Raw genomic sequence first — 13,653 nt, 5'->3', positions numbered from 1 at the left:
TTATCCAAATGAAAGGCCTCAAAACCTGTTAGCAAAGCAAGATGGAGAGAATTGCAGTTAATGTATCTAAAATTATAAAATTGTTTTAAAAAGTGCCTTTCTTATTAAATTCAAACGCAATTTTCAAGGCAGAGGCATTGTAACATGACTCTGTGTGCTTTGCTGTGTGTACAATAAAGCAGCAAAATTAATCCCTTCCCCTGAAGACCTCTGGAAATGAAAACCCATTATAATAATAATATTTGTACTTAGGTCTTGATGTTTCTGTGCTGAATTTGAATGCCATGAAATAATTATATATAGTGGTTGACGGGGACTTATATCCAGATAATTATATAAATAATCCTCTTTACATAGGTGCAAGGTGACTTTTTAGATCAGGTAGAAACTAGTTGCAACCTAAAAAAAACTCATAATATATTTCTTTACTGCCAAAGCGGGAATCTTTCTATCCCAAAGGTTGATTAGAGGTATTTACTTTTCATAGGGATCCAACGACAGAATTTGACTAGAAGCCCGGCAACTCTGAGGCCGTTGGCTAGAGTTACACATCAGACCCTATCCTCAAGATAGAAGCATCCACTTGACTCATGAACATCCTCTTCAGTAGGGTCAAGGACTTACAGTGTTGCTTTGCTTTGAAAAGGAAAGTAACTTACAAATTATGAAGACAGTCTTTATAAAATTAATCTTTGAGAGCAGGGTACTTTTCTCACATACAAAAGATTCCCCCCGAACCTCAACTCTAAATTGCCCTTATTGACTCACTCAAGCTACTTTCTATCTTTCCTTAGCCATGAACTTTTTTTTAGCCTGTTAAATGAAAGCTTCTTAGATTCTTCAAACAATTTGTGAAAAAAAATGTATTCTAGTTGGTTGTCTTCATTTTCTTAATTTTCCTTTTTTAAAAATCTCATTATGAATTAGCTTTCTCTCCTACTGACCAGAATACCTACTTTAAAATAGCCCATTATTTTCTAGTACAACTGATTGTCTTTCCCAAGCTTTCATCCCCTTGGCAGCATTTGCTATGTAAACCTCCTGCTTTCTTTAAATTCTCTCCTGCTCTATTTTTCATAAGCATCCAATATTTATTTGTTGAATGAATGAATGAATAGTTACATTCTCTTCTTTCACCTTCTCTGTTTGTTAAGTGTGCCTTGCCTGTCTTCTGATACATGCCCATGGTTTTAACGTTTGCCTTTATACATGATGCTTAATTATATTACTGTTTCCTCTCCAGGCCTCTTTACCAAATTCTAGATCCTTAAGTTCTAATGCCTGTTAAAAATTCTCTGTATAATTTCCTCACCTGTAGATTAAGTTCAGTATGTCTCCTGATCATCCCGACCCCAAATAACTTGTATATTTTCTATTTTTCTTAATGAAATTAATATCATCTCAGTCATTCAAGCTCAACATTTCATTTATATTCTGAACTTCACACTTCCCATTCAGAAATGCAGTATTGAAGATTCTGCTTCTGTTTTTTTCTCCTGTATTTATTTTCCTTGCCAACATGCTAGTGTAGGTCAACTGTAAATTCTCTCTAAGCCTTCATCTAATTGCGTACTTAGTTACTTCTCTGAATCCCCAGTGTAAAACACTACATATAGCATAAAGTAATTGCTCAATAGGAAATGTATGAAATGAATGAATTTTCCTACATTGGCCTCAGCCTTTTCCAAATCACCTCTAATAAATTATTTTTCCTAAAAATGCAGCTCTGATAATGTTATTCTCCAGCTAAGAACAAAACCAAACATTGAAATAATTCTGCATTTCTTAAATAACAAAATCTCAAACGATTTCATCTAATATTTCACAATCTTTCCCCACTAACCTAATTTTCTGAATTCTAATCCCATTTACCTTGTTCTCCATTTCTGAACCACTGCTATTAACTTGTTGAATACTCCAATCCCCACCAAGACTGGAACTCTTACCTAAATCTTGCCAATCTCTCTTCCAGAGATTAGAACTTTGATTCTGATTCTAAGGTTATGAGTTTGAGCTTGTGCAATTTCTAAAGAAAATGTATTACTAACCTGGACTTCCTAACTCACAATTGGTATTCCTGACACCTCATTCTGTAAATTTCCTTACTTTATATGCATCACAACTGGAAAGTGTCATAAAATTTGAACACCAAAATGTTCCTGTCCACCAAATTGAACTTCTCTTTCAGCACATGGAATAAGTTAGTCTCCCCCAAGAGGGTAAATGCAAGTCTGAATCCCAGGTCTCACCTCTACACTGGTTGCCCATCTTACTATCAAACTGTCCGCAGGTATCTTTCTTCTGCTAAAATATCCTAGAACATGTTTCATTTGATTATTATAACAAATATCACAAACCTTCGTGAGCCCAGGTGACTATAAACTTATTATGCATGAAGAGTGTGATTTGGTCTTTATTGTGTCTTTCAATATAATTTATATATTATCTCATATAAAGAAGATACCCAAATATTTATCAAATGAGTCTTGTACCCCTCTCATCACCTCTTTTTACCCCTACTCACCATAATCAGGTTGGAAGGGCCTTTTGGCTCTTCACTTAGTAATTTGGTACAATTACTGTCGTCATGATGGGTCCTTTACAGAAAATATGTCCTAAAATAACTTCGATATTAAGAAATGAAGAATCAGAGCTCTTGAAGATTATAAAAAAGATTTATTGACAAACTTTTTATGAATTTTGAGAATAAATTTGTCATAAAACATTGTAAAGTTGCTCAATACTATATTTTAAATTGGGGGACAATTTTATGCTTCTGTAAAATTATTTGGGGTCTGTATAGTTAACACATTTTTTTAATTTCTTTTACTTGTAAAACAAAAAAAAAATCACAGAATTTTAGTGACAATAAAATTTTGTAATAGTTAAGTTCAACCCCCCACCCTCTTTTTTGCCAAAGAGGAAACTAACACACAGAAGTAGAGTGACTTCTAAGGCCAAATAGAGCTGGAATTTAAACAGCTCTAAGGAAAAACTATTGGGAGTCAGGGGTCAGAAAACAGAAGGCACTTTGAGAGAAGTCCTTGAAATCGATATTGCTAATCTCCCTCCTGGTCTTTATTCTCTTTTTCTTCCTAGTAGCTGCACGGGCACATAAACCTAAAGACTACATTTTGAGGTGTCCCTTATAGTAGCTGTGACCATGCAATTAAAAACCTTGTGCTTCCTTCCTCTTTTTACACCTTCCCATCATTTGGAATACAGACCTATTTTAAACTGAAAATGTTAGAGCAAGAAGATAGAAAGAAACAGGGAGCCTTTATAGACTTATTCGGAGCTGTCTGCATACCCTGGATTGCCTCCTCTTATCTGGACTGTTCCATGAGGAATAATCCTTCGAATGTTGGAACCACAATATTTGGATCCTTTTGTTATTGCAGCTTAGCCTACACCCTTACACAGTCTTCAGGCCAGCTGTGTGGACAAATAAAACATAGCATTTTTGTGGTAAATGACAACTTCAGGAATTCCTGATCTAACCATTTATCTGCTAGTTGATGGATGTGCAGTTAGGTAGAGCGTTTCCTTGAGCATTTACACCCTACAATTCAAGGGAAACATCCTATCAACTGATTATCTCAAAGTTGAGTTGTCATGTTTTTCTCCACTGAAACATCATGTTAAAATTTTATGTCAATAAGAGCAGCAAACTAAAATGTCAGTTAGAGAAATTTATGCTTTAGCACTACCTGCCGTTCCTCTGAAGCATATATAACTTTTCTTCCAAAATTAAGTTATTAATTCTGTTCTCAGAACTATTCATTCATTCATATATTTGCTCACAAATAGTTAATGAACAAATTGCCACACATCAGGAACTGTGTTTAATGAATGAGATACACAACGCTCCTCTCCTCATGTCTGATAAAAAAACAGTCATTGAAAATAATTAAAGTAGCAAGCCCAAGTCCCAGATTATTAAGGGGAATCACAGGGTGGTATTGGAGCAAGAAACAAGAGGACCTAATGCAGTTGGTGCTGAGAATGCTAAACATTTTGTTTTAAATTTGTTTTAGTATGGGTCTGTTGTGGCAGTAATGTTCTCTTATTTTTTTCCTCTATCTTGGAAAATCAAACATTTAGAGGACACGGGGAAGAAAGTAAAGACAAGATATCATCTTTCATGGTATGGTGAGAAGAATCAGAGCTATAGAGAACAACAGCAACCAGAGTTCATGCATCTCTTTATTTATAAGGGAGGATGGGAGGTGGAGAGAATAATTGAAGCCAAAGCCAGAAGTTGGGGAGAAGAACACAGTAAAGGTGTTTCGAGGGGCACCTGGGTGGCTCAGTCAGTTAAGTGTCCAACTCTTCATTTCGGCTCAGGTCATGATCTCAGGGTCATGAAATAGAGCACCTGCATTGGGCTCCATGTGGGCCTTAGCGTCGGCTTAAGATTCTCTCTCTCTCCCTCTCCCTGTGCCCCTCTAGCTCTCTCTCTCTTTCTCTCTTCTAAATAAATAAATCTTAAGGGGTAAGGAAGAAAAGTTATTTTCATAAAGCACCTCATTTCCAACTGGCCCATTCCTAGGTTAAATAAGCACGATTACATAATGCTTTGAGTGTGTGATTGTCATAACTTTGGGTTTTAGGGCTATGGTAAAAAAGAAACGTGTGTGTGTGTGTGTGTGTGTGCATGTGCATGAGTGTGAATGAATCTTATGTAGAATGTAACCATTATTATGTAGTAAGCTGACTAATTTTATGGATAAAAACTTGACCTCAATAATTTAAAATAACTTATAATAATGAGTTTTATATTCTTAGACATGAAAATTTGGTGAAACATTGAGTTAAACTATGACTAAAGGCATCTATTGCCTAAATCTTGGCTTTGACTTTTGAACTCTACTTATTTCTAAATTAATAATAATAATAACAATGAGGGAGAGGAGAGAGGAGAAGCTGATAGTCCTTCATGTTCATCCCTTTAAATTCATTGTTGTGTCTGTACTGTAGAATGGTCTGTAGAAATGAAAGAAAAAAAAAAGGACAGATGGTAAAGCAAAACCCAACATAAGCTTGGAGAGTATCTACTCAGAGGAAAATGCTTTATAATTGGTAAATACTATAATGAAATATGTTAATTCATATCACAAGGATTTAGGAGTCAAGGCCCATCTGTGTGAAACAAATATCACCAATAAAGATGTTTTCCCTCCTGGATTATCAAAGCATCATATAGTGATTTTTTTACCACATTTGAGAAATGAGCCGTGTGTTGAAAAGTCTCTCACTTTTCAAGGGTAGTCGCATGTTATGTAGACATATTTTCAGAAAGAAGTGAGAAGGTGCTTTCAGGCAACTTCATTATTCCTACTATTTTAGTTTTCAGAGTCTTCTCCCTAGTCTTACGTGGGTTGCTCTTATCTTCTTACTCACCAGGGCTTAAGAGGTACTGTTGAAACTCTCGAGAATTACATGTTAGCTCATAATTTCTCATTTTAAAAGATCGCTAAAGGGGCTGGTCTATCCCTCTTCTCATATCAACTTCTCCTCTCCTTTATTTTCCTTTAAAATATTTCTGGAAGCCTAGGAAAACTCCTACTATTTGGCGGGACAGTGGGGGGGGGCACTTTGCAACACAACTAAAAGTATCTTTTGAAGTACAGCATCGCTCATGCAAAGATTGTTAGTAAATACTCAAAAAAGAAAGTCTGCTTGTTAGGGTGCACATTCTGTGCAGAAAATGCTGTAGTAGGTGGACCACGTTCTCTACTGATGGAAAACATGTACCTGCTTACAGCTATGAGTCCAAAGGCCCAATTTGCTAAAAATTAGTGATCCATCAGATTGATGGGCATAAAGCAATTTGCACTGTTGGCGCCTTGAAATTTCTTGCATCAGTCACCAGATCATGATTTACTAATAGGGTTTCAGGGCTTGCAAAATAGCACAACTCTAACCACATATTAATATTTAATCTGGCATTTTAAGTGCACCTAACAAAAGACCCCAGAGCTGCTGACAGAACCCTAAATTGTGAATTTCTTAAAAGGGAACTGAGCAGGTCCATAGTGATTTCATGAAAAAAAAAAAAAAGAAAAGGGAAAATAAATGGGTTCCAACGTTTCTTATGTAGACCTCCCAAGCAGGGACCTCATTTTTCTTAAAAGTATTTATCATGCATTTTTAGATGCTTTATTAGAAAATCACAAGGCTGTTTCTGGCGGCTGGCTGCAAAATCCACAATTAGATGACAGCAGATGCATTTTGGTTAATAAATTTTATATTAGACAATTTGCTCCTAAAATAATTCATTGGCACTTCCAAAATGTTGCTAAATGAGAGAAGATCTAGCCTATAAATCACCTGAATCATCTTATTACATGCTTTTAAGCAACACTATCTGTTCTGAAGTAGTACGTTGAAGAAGGTACTTAGTCCGCAAGTGGGTTTGCTTTGCAATCAGGCTTTCAGGGTTCAGGATGACCATTAATGCCAAGTTCCAGAGATATCAAGACCCACTACAAATGAGAGTCCAAATGAAGAGGAAATGACTTTACCTGCTGATGCCATTGACTACATATAATATATCTAATGTATACGATGAGTGTGCCGAATTAGGTGCTGAATTACGTCCATTGGTGACAAAAATATACCATAATTTGTGAAAGATGTTCCTGTAATAACAGAATGCCACCTGTAATAACAGAATGTTTATTAGTGTACAAATGAGGGTTATAAATGATGTTTCTTATCTATGGAACAAAACACAAAAGACAACTTATTAGCAAAAGATAAATTGCTTAGCAAGATCTCAATGAGATGCTAGGTTTGTCAAAATAAAAAAAAAAGCTTTTTATTTGCACAGACCAATGCCTTTATAATCCATTTAAAATAATATACTTGCCACTAGGTGGCTATTTCTGATCAGATCATTTTACCATTTTAATTACATTTTTAATATCCTGGCTGCATAAACAAAGATAAATTACAAACCCTGCACAATCTGGCTGCTAGCTCAGGCATAGTCAGTAATAATATCAGCTTTTGTTTGTGCCTCCTCTAATTAGATTCTGAAACCTAGGCTTTGTCAATCAATAATTTTAATTTTAGAATCGCCTTTTGATCTTGCATTTCATGTTTGTTTGGGAAAATGATCAGTAGGACAAAGCTGATAATTTATGCAGAAACAATCTCTCAGCAGAGCTACAAGCACATTCCTCCCCATCAAGAGAAGCCTGCAGACTAAGCCTGACACAGGTCTAATTAGCATGCAGATATGTGTCGCCTCATTGGCAATTCAAATTGCTTTTTTATAATGTACCTCAAATTGTGCTACTCAAACATTGTATTTGATTTCCAAAGCCCCCTGGGCATCCCATAATGTCTCCCTTCATCCTGGGTATGAAGCATTTATTGAACAATCTGCTGAGACTGGCTGTCTTTTTGAAAACACCCAAACATCATATCCCTGGAACCAGCTTTTCTTCTTGTCAGAGAGAAACTTGTTCTTCTGCAGAATTCCATGTGCCCCATTTGTAGGTTTAGAGATGATATGTTACCTCGTGAGTTGCTTCTCCCACGTGGTTGATCTATAGAGGGCTTCACTTCTGTGCCACTCATTTTTAAGGTGGGGGAGGCTGTCTGGTGAGCACACATTAATATGCGGCACATAACCACATCTCTGAATGCCAGTCTTCCATTCTTCATTAAACAAAAATGGCTGGATTGCAAGGATTGTTTGTCCTTTCTCCCACATACATATGCACACACACATTTGCTTCTCGGGCACACGCACATGCACACAACCTTCTCAGGCAACTACACACCCACCCAAGACACCCAGAGCGTATCAGTGTCAGGATTGAGTTGTGTGTGAAAGTTGTCTGACACACACATGACAAATAAGGAGATTCCAGCATACACTGGGGCTTTTTTTTCCCTTTTTTTTTCGCCATGCAGCAACAAGTGGCAGAATCAATGGTGTACAGTTATTCAGCAATGGAATTCATTTCACTGGCTTTGGCTCCTAGCCAGATCCGCCATCTGTCTCTAGCTCTCCCTCTCCCCCTCTCTCTCCCTCTCCCTCTCTTTTGCTTGAATTTGTCCTACATTTCGTAATATTACGTGCCTGCCATCCTTATCCTATGCCAGAGGTACACCACCAGTCTCACCCCCATTCCGGCGTGGAGTTCTCTGAGTTCGGCGGCACTTGGGATATTCCACTTCAGTGCCATGGGAAGAAAAGGGTAAGCAAAAAGCAAAAGGATTAATGCAAAAAAAAAAAATATATATATATATACACATATATCTGATGTTCTGGTATCCAATTGCTCCTGCTTCAGCCTTTTATCCAAAGCCTGGAGATGGATCTGCCTCATCCAGGAACTTTTCCTGCTTCGTTAGAGTATCTTCGTTTTCTCTATCAGACGCTGGCACTCGCCAGCGCACGGCTCCATGGAATGCCTGCTGTTGGACACTTGCAGAGCTCTGCCACCAAACAACCTCCTGCATTGGAAATCGGGGGACTCCTCCAGGATCTTATGCGTGCTTGCTGTTTGAAGCTGCAGAAAAGTGAATAATCAATTAAGTATTGATTTCTTGTAAGATTTGGTAAATTTCAAAGGCAAGACAAAGAGGATGGCTTAAGGAAACACTGCAGGGACTTGGCGTAAATTAGACAACTAACGGAAGCGCAGAATAAAATAACACCTCAACTGAAGATTTCCTTGGAAGAATTAGCACCAGCTATTGGAAGACAATGGTGGATTTAATCAAAACAGCAGGCATGCAAGAATTCTACCCGTGAACCAGAAAAAGGAGCTAATTATAACCACCTTTTTAATGGAGCTAATTTGACTGAATGGATGCAAATGTGCTTTATTTATGGATGAAGAAGCAAGCCTTACTGCAATGATCTTGGGATCATCGTATCTGCTAAGCTTTGCAGCTCCTGTTACCTTCAGTACATTTTTATTTCCGGAGAAGGTATTTATATGTAAACAACAGCTAACCATGCAAAAGATTCATCGGAACAATATCCTATGGTATTTGAGATATAATCATAATTTTGCATCCTCTCAGGGTTTCCCCTAACTTGGGGGTTTTGCAATCTTTGCGTGCAATGGGTTATGGTAAACAATAAATGAATGATGTTAAACTGTTGTGATTTTTCAATGTGTAGTGTATTAATTTTAGCTTTCTTAACATGTTGATTCAGAATTATTTGGCAATTAATCCATTCGGAAAGGAAGGGAATTGTTGGGTGGGGTTTTTTAAATGCATCTGTAGTCTTCTTAGAGATCGGAATGTGTAGGTCCCACCAGCCCATGAGCTCTATAATTATAAAAGAATGGTAAAAATTTTTGACAATTTGAGAAATTGGTTTTATAATGGGAACAATGTGTTATAATCAGTAAAAGGAGAATTGTTATGTTTTCTCTCTGGGTAGAATGTTCTTGAGTGGTTAACTCCTCTGTTGCTGATGAGAAGTAAATATCTTATAACTGGCAAGAAAGAGAGATTGTAATGACAATGCTTTGTTCCTATCCATCCTCACATTTCAGGCTGAAGTGCATTTTAAACATTTCCTTCTATTTCTATTGTTTTCTTTCTCAATTTTTCTTCTTTTCATTATTTTTTGCTGTCTTGCAATCTACGTTCCCTGAGCAACCATAGGAACCAAGTTACATTAAGCTTCAACACAAAGACCTTGTAAGAATAATGAATCCTCATTTGCATCGACATTTGTATTCAGATTTGCCAGGCTATAAACTTGGCAGATCAAGCGGAATATTAAGTAGAAGCTTCCATGGTAAATTGTGGCTCTTGAAATTGCTAAGCTCCCCCCCTTTTTTTTCTATCTGTGGTGGCAGATGAAGTCTCATGACTACTTGCTTCTTAAGAAGCACATTGGCCCCTTCATCTTTCAGTATCTGATGTCAATTTCAAGCAGAAGAGGGAAAAACCAGTAGTAGGTATTCGAGCCGAAGGTACAATATGACATGTGGCCAGAACATTAACTAAAGGCCAGAGACCATGAGAGAGGCATCTTTAAGCAATTGAATGGTATAGGAAAATTAATTATCATGTGTGTGCTAAGGTTTGATTTTTCTGGCATATTCAAAAATATATTAATCTCACAAAAGTTCACACTCGTTTTTAAAAACTCCTAAAGGTGATGTAAGAGGACCAAGGTAGCTCTTTACTTGTGAAATACCTGCCATTTGGAGTCATCATCACTGGTCTACTCATGCCCATTCTTGAAATACATAAAATGCCTTTCTTTGCTAAGTCACTATGGATTGACTGACTCACTCCTTAGCTTTGCTTGATTCTGAAGTGGTCAAGTAGGAACAGTCACAGTTATTCCTGCATAAGTTCAGAAATATGACCTATAAGGGCAAATCGCCAATATAGTAAACAGTGAGGTGAAAAATGTAGACTTTAATCTCCATGTTTGGTTCAATCTATGAAATGCCAAACAAGTGAGTAATTGGAAACATTTGTGCATGACTTAATTTTTCATACATTATCCCATTGTTTCAGAATCTTGTAAACAGAGTCCAAACCTATGACCTATTAACAAACTCTCACTTCTTACCATTTTCTTTTTCTCTTAAGGACCCTTCACTAGTGGGAAGCAATAAAATGTATTAGAAGATCATCCTAGCAACAAACTTACAACAGACATCTTAACAATGGCTTTCCTTTTTAAATCTGTTTGTTTAAATTTAAATAGTGTAAATGATGAAATGTAGACTCGGTCTGCTATAAAGACTTCCTTTATGGTATATCACAAAGAATTGTGAAATTTTAGGAGCTACTATAAGTAACTGACTTGACTCTAAGTTGAGGTAAGCTTTAATTGTGTGTGGTGAAATGGGAGAATGTTTCATGAAAGATGCTGGACTTTTCTTGGAAAACGTGCACCAGTAAATATTTAGACTGAAGGATAACATTTCATAAGCTTTCATAAACTTGTAAAAATATTTATGAGAACCTTGCCAAAAACATGTATATTAGTATGATTTATATTAATATACTACAATGTAGCATATTCTAAAGAAGGTATTAGATATTCTTAATAGTAACTGGATTTTAGAATCTGAAAAGTAAGATGCAAATCATGACTTTTTGAGAATTATATGCTTGCATTTCACAATCTCATCATTTTTAAGAGAAATAAACCATTAGATAATTTAATACTAAGCACAACTACACTGAAAAACAAGAATATATCACTAAGTGGCAAAATTTTACTTTTATATTTATTCTTTAATATGAAAAAGATGGAAGCATGGTAACTACCATAAAGTTGTCTTGACCCAAAGCAATCAAAGATAAATAATATTTAAATAGAATTCTTTTCCTGAAGGGCCTTAAGGATACCACATTATGATGAAGCGTAACTATAAACGCTATATCAAAATGCAAGCAAAGGTTAGAGACTGTTACATTACACTAAAACAATGTCAAGCTAAGACATCAATGCATCTTTTTTTTTTAACATACTTGCTATTTCACATAAATCTGAAACTCAATTTAATAGGTTCCAAAATGGTATTTTTACTGTTGTGTATGGGTGCGGGGATATGTATTGACCCCTCTTTCATAGAAAGAACAAAAATACATTTAATTGTACTGCAAAACACATTTTGCGTATATATTCAAATAGGACTTAGAGAGGAAGAGATTTATATTTATATCTTTCTTCCATGCTGCCCATCAGTTTGAAACTGTCTTCTTTAATAAATGCTAATGATTTGGTTGATTACGTTTGTGCATGTACTTACCACGCAGTTTTGGGAATCAACCACTGATGAATCTTATCAAGAAGAGAAATTATAGCATTAGCTCATTTGCTTTCCAAACAGCGGGAGTGAGAGTTCTATCCAAAATGATATTAGAGATATTGTTTTAACATCCATGCAGAAAAGTACATACTATTTCTTGCCCGCCTTCACGGTGTTTCTTAGACAAGGGTCACATTTATTAGAAAAGTTCTCTTCTTTCTGTGTAGGAATACAACTGGATGTATATTCTAAATCAGGAAATCAAACTAAAACCACAAACAAATGGAAACACTTATTTAAATTGAAGTAGCTTATCCAAGTTTGAGAAGGGAGCAAGAGGAGTTGTAAAATCTTTTTTATTTTTTCCCCTACAATAGGAAAATAACAAAATGACATGTGCTCATGTCAATTTCATTATGTTCTCTTTCTATCAGAGGATTTCTTACTAACTGGCAAAAATGCACATTACCATAGGGTTTTTCCCACCATAACTTATATAAGCCACTGTTATATTAACCAGCAAGGTTGTTATAGCCACAGACACAATGCCCAAAGGACAGGCAGGGCTTCCCACAGCAGGCTAGTTCTTGTCTTGTATAGATTAGAGCAGCAGAGCCGTGTGTGTGTTATGCTGAGAAATTGGGCTTCACTGAATCTAAAATCAGCATGTTTCATTGGTCTCTTTTAGTAGGATGGCTGAGGGATTTGCCATATTCATGAGGCACACAGAATTGAGACTTAGGGCACACCGTAGAGCATGTGTGTTCATGACTTGACCTTTAAAGTCAGTTCGAGGTTTTCACTTCTGCCTAAAAGCGAAACAACCAAAGGATCATCTTGATTATATTTTCTTCATCTTCTAGCCAAATAATGGAGGGCAAATTTATAGAACCATAGATACAGACATAGGTATAGATTTATCTCCTTATATTTGAGAGGAAAGATTTGGATCTATGTAGAGATACATATCGATTATGTAAATATATATAGAGAGATAGATAGATTGCTTTCCTCTCTGATTTTAAAGTGTATGCATCATTTTTGCTTAGTTCATAACCACAAACTCTTTCCATCAAAAACAGAAAATATGTGTAGGCATATATGGCATAAATATTTGTTTGCATATACGCAACAAAAATATGTTTCAATAGTAAGGATGGACAAAGGATATATAGAAACATCATGAAACTAAGAGATAGGAGAAGAGAGAAAGCAAACCAAATATATAGGATCAGTGAAATATGGTATGGTATCACTTGATGGTTTCTATACTTAAGTAAAAACCAGGGTTTGATTTTTATATTTAAATATTTAGTCAGCTCTTTTTATAGATCATTCATAGTAGAGGCCATTCCAAGAGTGAAGAGAAAGGCTTACTAATATTTCAGTAATTTGGGGATTATTTGGGGGTTTTTTTTAAACCATTAAATAATACATGATATTTTGTGATGAAAAAATGACAAGTGAATTAAATTAATGTACATTTAACTCTTTGCCTTAAAAGTTTCTTTGAATACTATAGTTACCTAGCAATAAATTGGAGTGAGATTTTACTCAAATGCTATCTGCTTTCTTGCCAAATGTTAACGTAAAAAAATTTGCACTTGATCTTAGCCAAAAGGCCGAGAAGCGATAATGTAAAAAATTTGAACAATAACTCAAATAGTCTGTTTTATAATATCCCTGTTTGGGGATATACTAAAAATTGTTAAGCATAGTAACACTCATCTAGGTAACCATAAAGAAATAAATAGAAATTCCTTTTTCAAATTGGACTTACAGTCATTCTTTTCCAACTACCTCAGGTGTAAGGTCAAATATCTCTCCCCTTTTATTCCCTTAAAAAACTCACCTAAATCCAGTTTGATAAAATAATCATGAAGTGGATTCT

The 13,653-nt window shown here is 35.8% G+C and overlaps 1 pseudogene; it reads right to left on the bottom strand.

The window, feature by feature from the left end:
- Nucleotides 1-13,278: 13,278 nt before the first annotated feature.
- LOC123860772 (U2 spliceosomal RNA) lies at nt 13,279-13,396 on the bottom strand (annotated as a pseudogene).
- Between the last annotated feature and the right edge of the window lie 257 nt (nt 13,397-13,653).

Source organism: Mirounga angustirostris, unplaced genomic scaffold, assembly GCF_029215605.1.
Source record: "Mirounga angustirostris isolate CCGP_5_RB_7025 unplaced genomic scaffold, mMirAng1.0.hap1 SCAF_4, whole genome shotgun sequence".
Taxonomy (NCBI): domain Eukaryota; kingdom Metazoa; phylum Chordata; class Mammalia; order Carnivora; family Phocidae; genus Mirounga; species Mirounga angustirostris.
Note: the sequence above shows the minus strand (reverse complement) of the source record. Positions and strands in the feature narration are given on the sequence as shown.